The 20,011-nt window shown below is 37.8% G+C and overlaps 1 protein-coding gene across 1 annotated transcript in view; it reads right to left on the bottom strand.

Moving 5' to 3' along the window:
* The window catches only part of LOC124257162 (rap1 GTPase-activating protein 1-like), a 321,814-nt gene that overhangs the window by 284,949 nt on the left and 16,854 nt on the right, over positions 1-20,011 (bottom strand). The window lies entirely within an intron of this gene.

Below are 20,011 nucleotides of genomic sequence, written 5' to 3'. Positions count from 1 at the left end.
TCAAGAAAATCTCATAAAAATGCCCCAAGCAAACCTCAATCATAATAGCATGGTCAAGTAAACCCTTTGTTTACCACAACAGGAATACTGACAATAACAATTGACCAAACCATCGTCCCATAACCTCTTGTTCGCTAATATTAATTTTTCCAATAATCATCAGAACTAAACACATTTTCTCAATGCCCATAAGAAGAGGAACCCTTGATGATGATAACGAGCTTCACAACCAGGTGGCAATATTCTCAATTTTGATGTTTTCAGGTGAGTATATAAATCCGGAAATCAATGCTCTGGACAAAGACAGTTTTCAAACTATCAGATAAAAAGTTGCCACTGTCCCAGGACTTTGTTCTGGTTTGTCAGTGAATAGGATCATGGTGGAAGTAGGGTTTTTTGTTCGGCACAGCCAGAACACTCAGGATTGTGTTTTATTACTTTTATTACCCATAATCCTTCATATCCTCGTCCAAACTGTTCCACTGCAACAGGTCTGGTAATTAATGGCTGATAGAATGGGTGGTTCCACGTGGTCACTACCCTGTTGATTGTATTTCATGACTCTGCTTTGCGACTGTTTGCAGTTTATGATATCAACAGATCATATTGTATTCTCCTCTTGTATCAAGCAGATCACACAGTTTACACCTCTTGTATCAAACAGGGTGCCGTTGTACAAAACAATCTTAGCGCTAAGGCTACCTTAAGGCTATGTTAAGGTATGGGAGATACGGTCACCTTAGCGCTAAGATCGCTTTGAACAATGGCATCCAGATCATATTGTATACTCCTCTTGTATCAAACAGTTCCTGTTGTATAATTCTCTTGTATCAAACAGTTCATGTTGTATACTTCTGTTGTATAAAATAGATCAGGTTGTACATTCCTATTCAATGAAATTGATCATTTTGTACACTGCTCTTGCCTCAAACAGATTATCATCATTATCATCATCATCATCATCATCATCATCATCATCATCATCATTTGCCCCCTGCACAGATAACAAGACAAAGCTACAAACCAGTAGTACAATTTTTCCTACCCGAACAAGCTTATATTTCTTATTCATATTATTACATAACACTTACAAAGGTATACAATATTGACACACAGCAAGGTAACCCAAGGAGCACACATGCAGAACAATACTCCATCGACGAAACATGTCTCCGTAATTCCTCAGTTTTCTTCAAGTGTAGTAATGTAATTAATAAATTCAATAAACCAATTTCTGCACAGTGGGCCTGCTCACAGTCTGCTATTTCCATCAAACTTTAATGTACAACTAGCCACGTTTTCACTGACAAACCTGTAACATAATTATCTTAGCTTGAGAAATTAAATCCAAAGGAGTCATGTCTTTCAAACCTAATCAGTTTGTTGTCTTTTCTGATTTCCTTTAAACACCATTGTTAGCTAATCTAGCCAATTAAAACTACATTTGGAGGAAATTAGCCATTTGCAGAAGATGCCACCAAATCTCAAGACAAGACGCAAGAAACCTGTTCTCACATCCTCAACTTGAATATATAATATTCTTTCTGCAAACGTTTGAATAATTAAATTTATACATCATCAGAGTTTAGTGACAGGTGCCACTCATATGTATCAAAATCCCATATTTCAGTAAGCATGAACTTATTCAATGAGACAGTTTTAAAATTTTGATAAGTTTACAATTGTGGTCTTTGTGAAAAGATTATCTTTAACTTTCAGTCTTCATCTCAGCTAATTTTGGGAGTGGTGGGGTAGCCTAGTGGTTAAAGTGTCTGCTTGTCATGTTGAAGACCTGGGTTTGATTCCCAACATGGGTACAAAGTTCAGGTGTTCCCTGTCGTGATATTGCTGGAATATTGCTAAAAACAGCGTCAAACCATACTCACTCACTCACGCAAATAATTGTGGTTTAGATTGCCTCAGGTGAGAATTCCAAATGCAAGGAGACCCAGTAAGGATTGATTCCAGGTTAGAAATGGTCCCCAGGAACCAATGCATTAATTGAATGAATTGGGTGGTCTGGCTTGGTGATTGGCCCATGGTGTCTCAAGACAAATTGGTCACGATATTTACAGGTCATATAAGTGAAATACTGTATAGGGTAAAGAGGATAACAACTAACAATAAAACACAAACACTAAGGTGAAACTCCTTTACCAGATTACAAAGAGTGAGGACAGCCAGGTAATAATGTGCAGAAGCAACTAATTGGGAATTGTGTGGTCAAAATGGCCACTAAATATGAATAGTATCTAGCTGGTGCCAGTCAGATTAGTGAATGTTGTTTAACACCAGTATATTTACTAACATCAATATTCCAGCTATGAATAATGCCAGACTATAGCAATATTTACTTTTATCATATACCCATGTAAACTTACGATTTTAATACAGGGGTGCAATACGGATGACGAAGTGAAATTCCATATTGCACCCCTACCGCTACACTATGATTTGTTTTATTAAGTAACAGATTAATGCCAGATAGGAGGGTATATAATAAATATAGAATGTCACACCAGTGCATTTGGATGTTTTGTATTGAACGAGAAGATGTCATGGGAGCAGACAAACCACAAGTTCGAAGAATGATTTTTTTCTCTGCTCCCACGACATCTTCTCGTTCAATACAAAACATCTAAAGGCACTAGTGTGACGTTCTGTATATGTATTACCCAGCTATGGTGGCCATCCAAATGATTAATACCATACCACAGCAATACTCACTAGTATTACCCAGGAAGGCGATCATACATATACCGTATTTTTTGCACTATTACCCACTCCTGAATATTACCCGCACCCAAGTTTTGGAATTAGTCTCCACTACACAGTCTACACATAACCCGCACCTTACTATTACCCGCAACCTTTTGTGATTCAGTGTAAAACTAAAAGTAAGACGCGGAATATCTTTCAGTAGCCAGGATCTAGCGTACCTTTATTGGGAGTTGCCTTCAAGAAGTTTTCAAAATGGTTATAATTTGTTATCCTTCTTCTTTGTTATATCCTATATTATTTGTAGTAATAAATTGTCACTATTAGTGTCGTTGACCGATTGAACATTGTGTGGCTTACGGATGCGTCGCATCGCCATTTGAGAAGTAGACCGCACCGAATGGACAAATATTGTAGTAAATTCATGTTTCAGAAAACTTGAATAATCTTTCGAGATAAATCATCATGATTTCTTCTGAATAATAAAAATAATCCATTGTCGTTATTACAAAATAAATGAATAAAACTGTTGTACCTCTCATTGTCTCACAAACCATTTATAGTCAAGCATGGTAAAAAACATCACATATATATTTCAGCTGCTCTTCAATGTACAGTTATCAGTATACAGACATTCCTCATGCATTGATAGTTTCAAACCTTGCACCTGCTGCATAAAGGTGATTAATGTCTGACATGCACCTAGACTATTTTCATGCGCCATTGCACCAAAATGTCTGCATAATATCCTTTGTTTCCACAGCATCCTCTGCATGGCACCGAACCAATCGATAAACTATCGTCAAGGATCCTCGAATTTTCACAACTTTACAACTTATTTACATACAATCTCGACATCAATACATCAGCATGTTCTAAGTGGTTTTGATCATTAACATCAATATTTGAATATGAGATCCTCATCTTCAAGATGTTTGCACATTAACCATCAGAGAAAAATCAAAGATGGTTTTATTTCATGTTACTTTGTAAATAACAATGACACATGGATCAATAACGGTTAAAAATAAAGTTAAAATTCATTTAAATACGTTCATTCCCATGTCGCTACAACAGTCTTTCACAAGACCAACTGATTGGTCCAATTTTCCGGTTTCCATAGTAAAAGAATTGACCAAACAATTGTCTCCTTTGCCATACCGACTCTGTAATTCCTAGAATGGAAGCAGCTCTGGTTTGATTATAAAAAGTTCGTCTTGTGATCAATGTTTGCCTGAGGAAAAGTACAAAAGGTTCTCCATGTAAACTAACGTCCATTGTAATGACTTGACAACACACGTTGGACTCAGCTCAAGGATTATATGCCGCACATTCGTGTTGCAGTCAGCGGCAACAATGAAAAAATCCACTCAAAAGAATGGGATCTTTAAGTCATTGGTTAACAAAGGCCCACTAGGGAGCAGACAGATTCTTTTATATTAGAACTATGTTTTGTAGCGGATTGACAACTCTGAGTCGAGTGACCAGGAACAATGTGCGTCTGCTCGTGTGTGTGTGAACGGTTGTAGTGGTCATTTCTTTTGTACGACACACAGACGACACAATGGAATGAGTCAAAAACATGGTGATGGATCGGCACAAAGGAATATATGTTAGGAATGAACACTGGCCATGATGGTTTTATCACATCACCTGAACTATGACTCATGTCACAGGTGTATCTGTGTCGTACCAGAAAGAGTGATTGAGTGAGTTGGGTTTTACACCACTTTTAGCAATATTCCAGCAACATCATGGTGGGGGACACCAGAAATGAGCTTCACACATAGCACCCGTGTGAGGAATCAAACCTGGGCCTATGGTGTGACAAGCAAAGCTTTAACCACTGGGCTATCCCTCTGCCCATATACCCCAAAAAATGAAAGAAAAAAGGTACTTATAGTTACTTTGCCTGATACACCCAAACATCCAACTTCCTATGAATGACTTCATACTTGACCTTCAAATTGATTGATTAATTTTTAGGGTACAGTTTGGCCATAAGTTTGGCAACTGCAACTTCCATGAAGCAAAATACATAGAATCAATGCTTGAATACATTTTTTTTACAAAGAACCACAAGTAAAAAGAAATCCTCCAGTCTCTGAGGGCTGGGGAAGGTAAGAGAGTGGAAAGCTGTGAATGTATCACAGTAAGTATCATAAAAAGATTCAACTATCACCATGTGCATACAAACAGGTAGGCATATTGTGTCAGTGCTGGTAATAAGAGTCCTGATGCTGATATCCATAGAGAGTGATTGAGTGAGGGGTTGAGTAGTACGGTAGGGTGGTTGAGTGAGTTCATTGTAGAACAGTTGAGTGGGTGGGTGGTTGGTTGAGTGGTTGCATACTTGGTTGAGTGGTTGCGTTGTTGGTTGAATGGTTGCATGGTTGGTTGAGTGGTTGCATACTTCGTTGAGTGGTTGCATGGTTGGTTGAGTGGTTGGTTGCATGGTTGGTTGAGTGGTAGCAGACTTGGTTGAGTGGTTGCGTGGTTGGTTGAGTGGTTAGTTGAGTGGTTGCACACTTGGTTGAGTGGTTGCATGGTTGGTTGAGTGGTTGGTTGCGTGGTTGGTTGAGTGGTTAGTTGAGTGGTTGCATACTTGGTTGAGTGGTTGCATGGTTGGTTGAGTGGTTAGTGGAGTGGTTGCATACTTGGTTGAGTGGTTGCGTGGTTGGTTGAGTGGTTAGTGGAGTGGTTGCATACTTGGTTGAGTGGTTGCATGGTTGGTTGAGTGGTTGTGTGGTTGGTTGCAGACTTGGTTGAGTGGTTGCATGGTTGGTTGAGTGGTTAGTTGAGTGGTTGCATACTTGGTTGAGTGGTTGCATTGTTGGTTGAGTGGTTAGTTGAGTGGTTGCATACTTGGTTGAGTGGTTGCGTGGTTGGTTGAGTGGTTGCGTGGTTGGTTGAGTGGTTAGTTGAGTGGTTGCATACTTGGTTGAGTGGTTGCATGGTTGGTTGAGTGGTTCCATGGTTGGTTGCATGGTTGGTTGCGTGGTTGGTTGAGTGGTTAGTTGAGTGGTTGCATACTTGATTGAGTGGTTGCATGGTTGGTTGAAGGGTTGCATGGTTGGTTGAGTGGTTAGTTGAGTGGTTGCATACTTGGTTGAGTGGTTAGTTGAGTGGTTGCATACTTGGTTGAGTGGTTAGTTGAGTGGTTGCATACTTGGTTGAGTGGTTGCATGGTTGGTTGCATGGTTGGTTGAGTGGTTGGTTGAGTGGCTGCATGGTTGGTTGAGAGGTTGCAGACTTGGTTGTGTGGTTGGTTGAGTGGTTGCATGGTAGGTTGAGAGGTTGCAGACTTGGTTGTGTGGTTGGTTGAGTGGTTGCAGACTTGGTTGAGTGGTTGGTTGAGCGGTTGTATGGTTGGTTGAGTGGTTGTGTGGTTGGTTGAGTGGTTGTATGGTTGGTTGAGTGGTTGTGTGGTTGGTTGAGTGGTTGCACACTTGGTTGCGTGGTTGGTTGAGTGGTTGGTTGCGTGGTTGCATACTTGGTTGAGTGGTTGCATGGTTGGTTGAGTGGTTGCGTGGTTGGTTGAGTGGTTAGTTGAGTGGTTGCATACTTGGTTGAGTGGTTGCATGGTTGGTTGCGTGGTTGGTTGAGTGGTTGCATACTTGGTTGAGTGGTTGCGTGGTTTGTTGCATGGTTGGTTGGTTGGTTGAGTGGTTGAGTGGTTGGTTGAGTGGTTGCGTGGTTGGTTGGTTGAGTGGTTTGCGTGGTTGGTTGAGTGGTTGCGTGGTTGGTTGGTTGAGTGGTTTGCATGGTTTGGTGAGTAGTTGCGTGGTTGGTTGAGTGGTTGCGTGGTTGGTTGAGTGGTTGCGTGGTTGGTTGAGTGGTTGCGTGGTTGGTTGAGTGGTTGCATGACTTGGTTGAGTGGTTGGTTGCATGGTTGGTTGAGTGGTTAGTTGAGTGGTTGCATGCTTGGTTGAGTGGTTGCATGAGTGGTTGAGTGGTTGGTTGAGTGGTTGGTTAAATTGGCACCCGTATAACAGGAACAGCAGACAGTTGCATCCAACGATAATCTGTCTATTCCGACCACAGGGGGAGTGGTGACCTCCATTGACAATCACCGGTTGTCATGTTTTGTTGTCATTTGGACAACACAGAAACACAAACATTTGATAAAGGTCAAGTATCTTTGAACTCTTCTATTGGCTTAATAGTCAAAAGCGGGTGGTGGGGTACCCTAGTGGTTAAAGTGTTCACTCATCACACCGAAGGCCAGGGTTCGATTCCCCACATGGGTACAATGTGTACCAAGTCCATTTCTGGTGTCCCCACCATAATATTGATCAAATTTTGCTAAAAGTGGTGCGAAACTAAACTCACTCACTCACTTAATGTAGTCATTTGTCACAATGAAACACAATTATCCTAATAATAAAATAAATGTCAGCAAGTATACTTTGAACTCAGTCCACTTCCACTGGAAACATACCTGAACGTAACAACAGAGAGGTTATTGGCTGAGAACTTGGCGTTAACAGGTTTTAGCTGTATATCAATAAAAAAACTTTACCTCCGAGCCATAAAATGATGCAACAACCCAGAAAAAGAAACCAGTTTGTGTTACATGAAATTATGCCTCTACAGACAAAGCTCACAAACTCTGAAACACCAAATCAATAATTAACACAATGTACATTTCAGTAATTAGGACTCTGTTCGACAAACAGATACCTCTGCTTCACCCGACAGTCAGGTACATCCTGTCTACCGGCAACGACAAAATCTATCGTTATCCTTTATGATGAAATCCCCATTAGTCCTAAAGGGCAATTTTGTTAAACAAGAGGCTCTCTTTGAGTGGAAGGCTGGATATGCTGCAAACTGATTTTGTGGAGGATGTGTACTCTAGCAATCGGGTAATAACTTGCTGCATGAATTACTGTACCGCAGTAAATATATGCATCATTTACCATTGGTTCTGAATCATTAAAGATTCTGCTTGAAGAAGTAGCAGCAGTGTTGCTTTAATCTGCATTGATGTTAGTTCACATTTAAACTAAATGATTTTTATCATTTGCAAATGGTCATAAATGTTTGTACATGATGTGTGTGACAATATTCTTAAATGTTAATTGCTTTGTTTTTTAAAGTTGTCAGTTCAGTGAAATGATTTCTATTAAATATTTGGTATTTCAGTAAATGATTAAATATGAAAGTCATGTGACTGAGCGATTGAATGACTCAGTGACTTAATAGTGTGAGCAGGTGAGAGAGGGCTTTGGTGGATGGATGGATGGTTGGGTGGCCAAGTGGTTGAGTGGGTTAGAAATTAAGTAAGTGTTTGAATAACTTAATTAGTGAGTTAAGTTAAATGAGTGGATAAATGAGTGGTTGAGCAAGTGGTTGAGCAAGTGGGTGAATGAGAGGTTGAGTCATCGAGTGGTTGAGCAAGTGGTTGAGTGAGTGATTGAATGAGAGGTTAAGTCATCGAGTGGTTAGGCAAGTGGTTGAGTGAGTGGGTGAGAAAGTGAGCAAGTGTTTGAATAACTGAGTGAGTGAGTGGTTGAGTGAGTAAGTGATTGAGTGAGTGATTGAGTGAGTGATTGAATGAGTGGTTGAATGTGTTTTGGAGTGGTTGACTGAGTGGTTGAATGTGTTTTGGAGTGGTTGACTGAGTGGTTGAATGTGTTTTGGAGTGGTTGAGCAAGTGATTGAATGGTTGAACAAATGGATGAATGAACCATGTCATATGCTGTAACAAGAAACCACATAATCCCAAATTTAGGCAACTAACAATGACTGGAACGTAACAATGACTGGTACAGACTCCTCCATACACACGCTGCCTGGAACCCCCAGAGCTTACATCTCTGTGTTAGTCAACTTCCCCAAGTTACAAAATGGTGGACAGAGTGAGTGAATGTTGTCTTCTACCACAATCTTCAATAACACACACAACAACATTAAATTGAGACGAACCAATGAAGCCATAAGAAACAGTTTGTTAACTAGAGGCGTGACAATACAGAAATTTCACGATACGATACATATCGCGATATCTTTTAACAATACGATTCAATTCGATGCATATCACGATATGCTATCTTTAGTTATTTTCTTTAAAAAGGTATATTTTGATAGCAAGTAACAGTGTAAATTTTGACATTACCCTCAATTTCTAGTCAAAATTAACAATTTTAAGGTCAACAATACACATCACGATACGAAAAAAAGTATCGATATATTTACTGTCAGATAAAGTATCATAATTATTGATACTATGATATGACAGCTCTATTGTTAACAACCGTTTGTCAAAGCAATCTTAATGTTACTCCTACCAATCAACTTCCATATGTCAACACAGATTTAGGATTAGTCTGTCTCACAGTCCCTGAACCACATTAATTTCCCTACTGCTAAGCCCTCTCTGCAGTGCTAAAGCCCTAAATAAAGCAAGTCTAGATTTCCTCAGGTTCTGAATCTCTGGTCTCCCTAGGGCTCCTTTTCAATATAAATGGGCTTGTTTGTTACTATCAAAATTACATATAGTCAGAGACTAAGCCTTAGTCTAACGTAGGATAATCATAGTGCTAAGATAATTTTATTAAATGGAGTCACATTTGACACACAGTGAACATCCAGTCATTTTCTTTGATCTGCCGTAAACGGGGTGACAGGTGGTGTTTGGTAGACCTAAGAATCCTTGTCGGCCTGAATGTAAAAATGGAAACAACAAATTTCATATACACTTTGGTCAAGTTCATTAACTATGCAGTCAGGTGAAAAGGTCAGGTCAAAATATAGGTCAAGACCTCAACACAAATGTACATCTACTCAGATCAAATAGCAGCCATTTTACCTTTGACAAGAAATAACCCTTAATCAAATGATTAAATATTTACAATGTAGAAAAACACACAATGGGATGAACACAGAAATGATCTTTAGCCTCGTTAACAGCAGAAGAAATGTATTCATTTGTGATCCTGTTAACACTGAGTCCTATCTTCCTAAAGACTACATCAATCATAAATGAGCTAGCATATTACAGCAGCTGAATACCTGTAGCGTATCAGATCATACTGTGGTTCATTACCAGGTGAATGGATCCCGATTGTAAATCTACCTAGTGGACCATCAACAACTATTTCATGCATCAGAGGTAAATTCATTCATAATATTTTATGTAGGGTATAACAATACATGGAGGAACACTTGCCCCAGTATTCAGACAGTATATACATGGTAAGAACTAAATGTGATGAGTCTTTTCGTAACTTTGACAGAACTTGTATCATTTCTCCACAAACAGATTTCATAAAAAATACATCTTGGTCATAAGGTTGTAAAGAAAATACAATTATATTTGTGTTGTTATTTTTCTAGAATATTACAATATGTTGTCAAGTTTAAGTTTGCCTCGTCAGTCTTATAACTGTTGCCTACAATATTTTCATATAGTGAACATATAGTTTTAATTTTGAGAAATATAACAGATATATTTTTATTCAGGAGTCTTTGCACTCCAGCTGACACACACTTAAGTACACTTGCACTAAATAATAGAATACTATTGATGTCATTACAGTTTGACTATAAAATCCAAAATTATAACATTAATGTATTTTAACAATATGATTTATATATTCATAATTTTACTTTTACATCATTTTTATTCATTCACCTGATGAAGGACCAAGCATACACTCCGAAACGTCATGTTATTCACAATAATGAAGTTGACATCCATAAATCTTGCTTTTCTTACCTTTTTTATTGTTTCACATATTTTGAAGTTTGTTTGTTTTTAAATTCAATGTCATAGAAACTATAAACAACACAGATGTTATTGATATGTATACATTAGTGTGATATATGAAATAAATTCTCACCTTCATCTTCTGAATAATCCATTACAGAAAGCAAACTTCTCTCCAAAAGAAACATCCGGACATGAATATCTTCAAGAATTTCCAAAGTCAATAATCAAATTTGACAAGAAAACATATTTTATCCCAAAATGTTTTACCACCATCTTTGACTTGGACACAATAATAACAAAACTTTCTTAAAACTGTTTTGTTAAAAATTCAATAAACTATCCAAACACAATCAATAAATCGACCAAACACGATCAATAAATCTACCAAACTCAATCACTGCATCTGTCCATCCCACGACATGTCCAGAAACATTGTCCTTGCAAGAACCTGGCGATAATTCCTCAACTGTCAGTTCCAGTGTGATCCTGTTAATCACAGGCAACTAACGGCCAAATTCCCCAGCTAAGAGGCTAAATCAGTTCAGCGTTTACCATCCTATTTATACACCTTCATTACTATAAAGGTGGGAGCTGTGACCACTTGCTGCCTCCCCGACACACACAGCATGGGGATCGGTGCCTCCACTCTCAACTCATGTTGACATGATTCAGAAAGTCCACAAACTATTACCCTCAATATGTTTGACGTCTGCAATGTCAAAGTTTTGCCAGCCTTCCTGGCCTTTCTGTATGACCATCTGGACAAGTTTGTCCTGGCGTGACCTTTATGCCAAGATGTCATTCTGTGTATGTATAGTACTTTGGTTCGTGATTCAATATTTTATTTCGACAAAAAATGGTGTGGTCAACGGATTACTTTTGTTGCTAGGAAGAAGTGCTTGGAAGAAGTCTAATGTTAACACATCTGAATCACTGCTTGTTCTCCCCTTCTGCCTTCTTATGAAATGTCCACACGATGCTCTTGATGTGGGATTTACTAGCTGCTAAGCTAAATCCTTGATGTCTGTAACATGTAGAATTCAAACAACCAGGTCAGACTCTTGGAAATCCCTGAATGCCATACCTTGGCCAATTGCCTGACAATGAATGTTTCAAGTTGCAGTTTTTAAGCATTTTAACCCCTGACCTGACAAATGTTCATTGCAGAGAGAAAGATAGCAGTGATTGAGTGAATTTAAGTTTATGCCGCTTTCAGCAATATTAATTCCGACAATATCATGGTGGGGGCCACCAGAAATGGGCTTCACACATTGTACCCTTGTTTTAATACATCTTCCCCCTTGGCAAGAAGTAATTCTGTTTCAAGAAAATCTTATGAATGAATGAATGAATGAATGAATGAATCAGACCTCCAGATAAGATTTAGCTCATGTGGGAACTGTAGCCACTGTATTGTTTTGGAGTGGGTATTATGAATGTTGAGTGGGTATTTCATTTCCGTTACCCACTGCTTTCAAATATGTGCGTATTTCAGTCATTTTACTCACCTAAGCATTATGTCATTGAGTAAGTTTACTAAGCAGGTATGTTCTGCCTCATGTCATACCTACTCAAAACCAACTTAAGTATAATGGAAATGATTTCATAAAAAATCACTCATCCTATACTAACAGTACAACACTTGTCCTATACTAACAGTACAACTTGATAGAAATCGATTTCTCTTTCATTACGCAAGCGATTTTTATAAATATATTCCGTACGCATTTGTTTTAGACTTTTTGAGTATCTAACATTTTAAATGCGTAATTGGTATGCAACAATTATTTTCAATGCATAATTGGAAATTTTCTATGCGTATTTTACCCGGATACGCGGCTTATCTGGGCCTCTGAATGAATGAATGAATGAATGAATGAATGAATGAATGAATGAATGAATGAATGAATGAATGAATGAATGTAGATAACATAAGGTATATTTATTGCGCAAACGTTCCATGCAGAAACAGTGGCAATATTCTATAAACTACATAAACAAGATATATAATGATGATATGAATGAATGAATGAATGAATGAATGAATATTATCTTCACTCGAAAGAACTGAGTTTCGACACTACTCCTGATGATTTGACCACAAAATTGATGAATATGCATAATCAATAAGATAAATTAATTTACTGCAAAAATTATTACAGAACAGAGGCAATGTTGTCCAAGATATTTTTTATGGATTAAACTTCTTTTTTATTTCTCCCACGACGTTTCGGGACCATTCCAGGTCCCCTCATCAGGTGAACTTAATGTAACTTAACTTAATGTTCACCTGATGAAGGGACCTGGAATGGTCCCGAAACGTCGTGGGAGAAATAAAAAAGAAGTCTAATCCATAAAAATATCTTGGACATCTATGTACAACTTCTAAATACCACTGAAAGACAACAGAGGCAATGTTGTCTACACGCGTATAAACATACAAAACAGATAGCTTGTTTCAGTGGCTGGAGAGACAACTGCAGCACAGAAAATTAACAAGTGCAGAGTTCTGCTTATGTCATGTTTGAAAATAAATATGTACCCAAAAAATGTGCCCATCAGCACATATTGGTAGTAGCGGTAGTAGCAGTAGTGCCCCTGAGCACTCAGCCTGACCCCTCTCCCACCCCCAGGCTAAGAGTCAGCTCTGACCTCTCTCTGTCCCTGTATCTATCTGGACTGAGGTTCACGTAGTCAAGGCCACACTACCGGGAATAAATCACCAACACAAGTAGTCTCAAACTATAACTATATAGACCTGTGAAGATCCAGGTTAGAATTGATCTTCACAAACCATGCTTGTCGTAAGAGGTGACTAACAGGATGGGGTGGTCAGACTTGCTGACTTGGTTGACACGTGTCATTGTGTACCAATTGCACTGATTGATGCTCATGATGTCAATCACTGGATTGTAAGGTGCAGCCTGGAATATGTATAGACCGCAGCCATATAGCTGGAATATTGCTGAGAGCAGCGTTAAACAAAAAGTAAGTCAAGTTTAACAATGTGGCATGGCAATCAAGTTAGTTTAGGTGAGTGAGTGAGTGAGTTTAGTTTTACGCTGCACTCAGCAATATTCCAGCTACATGGCGGCAGTCTGTAAATAATCGAATCTGGACCAGACAATCCAATAATCAACAGCATGAGGATCGATCTGCGTAATTGGGAACTGATGACATGTGTCAACCAAGTCAGTGAGTCTGACCACCCGATCCCAGCTAGTTTAGGAAGAATAGTACAAGACAATACAGGTACAGATAAACCATACTCTCTCACACAGTGAGTTGGTGAGTGAGTTAAGTTTTATGCCGCTTTGAGCAATATTCCAGCAATATCACGGTGGGCACACCAGAAATGGGTTTCACACATTGCACCATGTTGGTAATCAAACCAGGTCTTCGGTGTGATGAGCTGAACGCTTTAACCACTAGGCTACCCCACCGCCCGGCTTCAGGTAAGAGGCAAGGAACTGTCAGGCTTCCTGGCATGGTTGATGTACAGCATTGTATCCCCAACAGTAGGTTGATGTGCAAGATGTCAGTCACTGGATTGTCTGGTCCAGACTTTGATTTGGTCTTTTCACCATCAAATAGCTTGAATAATTATGTGTGTGGCCTCAATCGACAAACAATATCAAATGAGTTTCAAGTACAGAATTCATATTCGTAGACATCATGAAAAGTATCTGATCAAATAATCACTGTTGAAATTATTTGTGACTTAAACATAAGATTTACATTAGCGGTCTTGCTAGACACATAGATTTAAGAATCTTGTAATGTTAGAATTAGTTTTTTTCATGTTTTAATTTGTGTGCTGAAAGCAAACAAACTTGAAGGATGAATACATTTCTTTGACTTTGTATGTATCATAGTTTAACTGTTTGACTTTGTATACCCCCAAGGAGAGTTGAATTTGCTGATTTCATATTACAAATAAAACTGACATCATTTTGGACATAAATGGGAATATTTCAGAACCATATTATGTTGATACATTTCAAAGAAATTAACACTGGAATATGTCAATGTTTGATTGCTGTTTTCTGTCCAGCTGACGATTGTCATAATTATGCAAGCAGACGATAATCTGTATGAAAGCAGGCAGTGGGGTAGCCTAGTGGTTAAAGTGTTCACTCGTGGCGCCAAAGACGTGGGTTCGATTCCCCACATGGATACAATGTGTGAAGCCCATTACTGGTGTACCCTCCGTGATATTGCTGGAATATTGCCAAAAGTGTCATAAAGCTAAACACACTCACTCACTCTTACCAGAAGCATTAGGCTGATGCTAACCTAGCCTTGTTCTAAGGCAATACTGAGCGCGCTAAGTCCACGGATGTATAGTAACTCTATCCTTTAAAGAGGCAAGTCTAGATAAGCAGATAGTACATGGGATGCCAGTATGTTGTCATGGTTATTTATATATTTTAACGAACATTGAATGCATTACCATAACCCATAGCCTTGCTCCAAGCCTGTACTGAATACTTAGCCCATAGATGTATAGTAATTCTATCCTTCAAAGAGGCAAGTCTAGATAAGCAGACAGTACAAGGACGCCAGTCTGTTTGAGGGACAATGTGTTAATTATATTTATATTTTTTATAAATTATCTTTAAAATAATAATTATGTTACAGACTTGTGCAAGTGTAATGCTAACCCACATTTCTGTGATGTAGCTAGACTAACATCTAGTCTCTGAAATTAACATATTTTACAGAAAAGAAATGTTTATAAAAAAATAATCATAAAATATAACAAAAAGGAGCCCAGAAACTTTCATTTCCTGAAACTGTGGTAATCTAGACTTGCCACACATTCTAGACTTGCATGAACTTTCTTAGATATATTTGTTTCAGGGTCCGTATGATAGACTACTATATAACCCTATGATGTAGTTTCAGCAAATATTGGTGTTCCACAGTAAAACACATAGTATTCCAAAGTGATAGTTACATTTTGTTATTTCATATGCACAATGTGATGTCGTTTACATAATCAACCATGTAATATCAATCATGGATGTCCAAGCATGTAATTCATTATTACAACATATTATTTCATCATTTCAACATTGATAATGTATTCATATTTATTTAAATATTCCATTATCACAATAACACACCATAAAGTTTTCATGAAAATAGCTTATATTTTGAAAAAAATGATATCCCTTAAATTAGTCCCATCATGATATACTCGTACCTTGCATGTAAAACATGTAAACTAAGTCACGTTGTCCAAATAGACACAACACAACCTACATGTTGACAGCTGTGCAGTGTCTATAGTCAGTCCATCATCACTATCAGTACACACTGACATACAAACTCTTATCCCTTCAGTCAAATATCACAGCAATATCCCATCACTCAGTGCTATCAGTTTAAGGTTACATGTTGATGCAAAATAATGATCTCAACACTTTGCCCTCTTCCTTGTCTAGATCTAGAGGGTAGATCCAATATTTAGCCTCTCAAGTGAAAATATTTAAAGATTTTTTGTCTGTACATATATAAGAGAAAGGATCCGAGCGAACCTCTGACCTTGTGATTTATTTGTTTAGAGGTCTGTATGAAAGACTACTATGTACAGTATGCAGAAACTATAACTAAAGAACTGAAAGTACAAACCCAAAATTTTGGATCATTGTTATTTCAGTTCTACAAAACATAATCAAGACAATCACTCCTCATTAATTTGCATTTGGTAAACATCATCATCATCATCATCATCATCATCATCATCATCATCATCATCATCACCCTCACCCTCACCCTCACCAAGAATTCTTTAGCTCTAAATTATCACCCCAAGCAACTTTCACTTCCTCAGAAATAAAGTGAGAACCAATTTTGTACATAAACAAGAGTTAAAAATCTGCTCCATCTGTTGTTTCCATTAAGTCGAGCCCAACAAAAACAAGTTACAAAAATAAACATTCATGTTCACAGAAACAAACACTCATTACTTACATTTGAAAGCCAGTTCCTCCATTATTTTCCTCTACAATAAAATCAGCCTGTTTACATACACCCAAAGCCATTCCTGGAAGTGGGCTGTTTAAATCAAAACCTTCAGTTGAGTTTTAGACTACACCATAACTTTGTGAAGGTTTTCACTTCCAGGGAATGCACAAACATTACATGTTGAGATCTGACTGACAGATGAACGAAGATGCATGAGTGTTTATTTATACAGTTACTATGTATACCAGTAACTCATTTCCACTTGCTCAATGTACCAATAACATGTTTATTTTGTCTAACCGTTTTCCCCCAAACAAGTTAAAGTGTTCATAGTTAACGGGACAAAATGGCAATTACATACTACTTTCTCAAACATCTGTCAACTCTACACCAACAGTTTAAAACATTCTTAGGTAATGGTAAATATCTCATGTATTAGGACAATATTCATTCATTATTTAAAATTTCTAGCTATTCCCCATTTATTTCATCCGTTATATATCCCCTTCATCTTTTTATTTGTTCCCTGGCATCTAAGGCATCCTTCTGCAGAGTTGTGTCCCTTACACACTCCAGGAGACAAAGATTTGGAGTTTGAATCCCAGTTCACCTTGATTATGTTTCTAGGTTATTCAGCTCCAGGCCTTGCTGATGGGTTTCAATGACCAGGTAAACAGAGTCCTGCATCAATACATGCTGTCCTCCCACGTGTGTCTGACACACTGTCACATGACTGACAATACTGTCCAAAGCAGTGTTAAATCGAATATACTCACTCCTTTATTCCCCAATCCTACCATTTTTATTGTTCCATCTTATCCTTCATCTCTCTTCAGATTTCTCAAATATTCATGTATTTATACAAGTCCCAAAAAGGTTTCATACACCGAATATTCATTCATTCATTCATTAATCATTTCCAAAGAGCATATTCATTCATTCATTCATTCATTTATTATTCTTCATTCATTCATTCATTCATTCATCATTCATTCATTCATTCATTCATTCATTCATTCATTCATTCATTCATTCATTCATTCATTCATTCAAAGAGCATTCCGTCCCATGTGGTACTCTCTTCATGGTGCAGGTTCCAGCTTTGCCCTTCCACTGCAGTGTTGCCGTATATCCCAGGTATGTGATATAGACCAATCCCGTAGCCACCTACAATACTTCAAGCAGCTAACATTACACAGCACATGGCAGAATAACATTAACATTCTCTGGAATGTGATATCAGAGTCAGTGATTCCAGAAGTCTGTCAGGTCACAACAAAACATGGACAACACTGACATTGAAGAAAAACTTTCAACAGATATGTTGTCTACAAAATCACCTATCTGTCATGATCACTTTTCAACAAGCATGGGAATATTTTTTCAGCAGCCAAGGCTAAACGTTGGTTTTTAACATCAGTACAGTTTTTCATGTCATTATTTCTAAAACATACGTAACTTTAATATCCAATGTTATTATGCTATGATAATGAACATCTTACAATATAATCACATATTTATTTTTGAAAATTAAAGACATCATCATCACTGACTCTATCAAGCTGTTGTAAACACTAGCAGAATGTTTTGTAGCATATATACAGTACTCAGGAAAACACCTTTTGGCAAAAATCATTTTAAACTGTCTTGTGATGTTGTGAGGGCTTGTTTGGAGTGAGTGAGTGAGTTTTAGTGTCACATCAGCAGTGTTTCACCCATGTCATGACCAGAAAAGCTGCTACTTTGAATGAAAATCTATGACTCCATCTATGGAGTTTTGGTGGCAAATCGACCCATGATATACTGTAGTTCATAACAGAATGGACACAAATATACCCTGGAATGTGAGTGAGTTTAGTTTTATGCTGCACTCAGCAATATTCCATGTATATTGAGTTTGGACCAGACAATCCAGTGATCAACAGCATGAGCATCGATCTATTCAACATGTGTCATCCAAGTCAGTGAGCCTGACCACCCGATCCCATTAGTCGCCTCTTACGATAAGCATGGGTTACTGAAGATCAATTCTAACCCGAAAGTTCACGAGTAAAACTACCCTGGAGAACCAAGGATGATAACAGCACTGAGACAAAACAATTTGATTATTCTTCGTTTAGATTCAGTAAAACGTTTTGCTCTAATATCCTCACACGGATGTATTCATCATTATTTACAAGGGATAAAGAAAATAATTACTGATTGGTGATACAACACACCCTTTTGAAGATTTTGCAATCTACTACACCTTATCTGCACCGATGTAGCATGGGATATATATGAATTAATTCCCTGCTGCAGCAATGTTTCAGCACCAAGGTTGGATATAATTCATGCTCAGCACATACACACTCCTACTACTCATGTCACACTGATCCTCAGTACAGAAAAAATATCTCGCAAGGCCAGACCAATTTTATTTCTTGTTTTATAGAACCGCGGTCATATTTTTTCAAGAACAAGAAAAAACATAAAAATTAATTTTCCTTGCTCAAAAAATAAAATCCTAATGTTTTTATTGGACAAAATTGTAAACTTACAAAAAAATTGTTATTTATATTTTTTTTTTCCTATATATACTTCATAAATTGCCAAAAGTAAAATACTTTGATTGGTGATTTCTTTTTTTTCCTCCTGCGTTTAGGTTTTCTGAGGACAAAAATCTGTAACACAAGAAATATCATTGGAGAGGCCTAAATGAGATCAAAGAATCTCGTCTGAACAAGAATTTGTGTAATGCAAGACTTGAAATAGAATGGATGCTGAAACAAGAGAAATACTGATTACCTGAAAACTATTCCACATCTGCCATCATGATGAGACATATATAGTTTCAGCCTTTGTATAAATTGGAATTGGATAATGCTGGCTGGATGATATGACAGAATGTCTTTTCTTAGCACCAGACTTCAAAATACATGCTTGAGGTGTTCGGTTAGTCTGCTTAAAAATGTCAAGGTATTATTTCAGTTACATCACAACATGTCTTGTTGACATGAGATATAAAGGGGTTAACCATCGCAGGGGTTAGCGATGATTATTCTTACATAGCGATGTGTATGTGTAAGCAAGGGTAGTCCTGTAGTTAAAGTGTTCCTTCATCACATCGACAACGTGTTACGATTCCAACATGGGTACAATGTGTGAAGCTCATTTCAGGTGTCCCCCAATGTGATATTGCTGGAATATTGTTCAAGTCCTGTCTAATATGTGTTTTATACAGCTATTACATTGATACCGTACTCAGATACAGTACAGACTCCTAGCTGACTATTCCTTGTTCTATTCCAACAGATAGAATTGGGTTAGAATTGGTCTTCAGTAACCCATGCTTCTTGTAAGAGGCAACTAATGGGATTGGGTGGTCAGTCTTCGCTGACTTGGTTGACACATGTCATCATATCCCAATTGGGTATATCAATATTCATGTTGTCAATCACCGGATTGTCTGGTCCATACTTGATTGTTTACATACTGCCATCATGTAGCTAGAGAAATGCTGAGTGTAGAACTAAGCAACAAAGAAAGTAAGGAAAAGCTACCTGGATTAGTTGACAGGCAGGAGTGATGGAAAAGTTAAACATTACATTTTGAAAACTGATA

This window comes from Haliotis rubra, unplaced genomic scaffold, assembly GCF_003918875.1.
Source record: "Haliotis rubra isolate DU_JTF1 unplaced genomic scaffold, ASM391887v1 Scf65, whole genome shotgun sequence".
Taxonomy (NCBI): domain Eukaryota; kingdom Metazoa; phylum Mollusca; class Gastropoda; order Lepetellida; family Haliotidae; genus Haliotis; species Haliotis rubra.
This window is presented reverse-complemented; position numbering and strand designations above follow the sequence as displayed.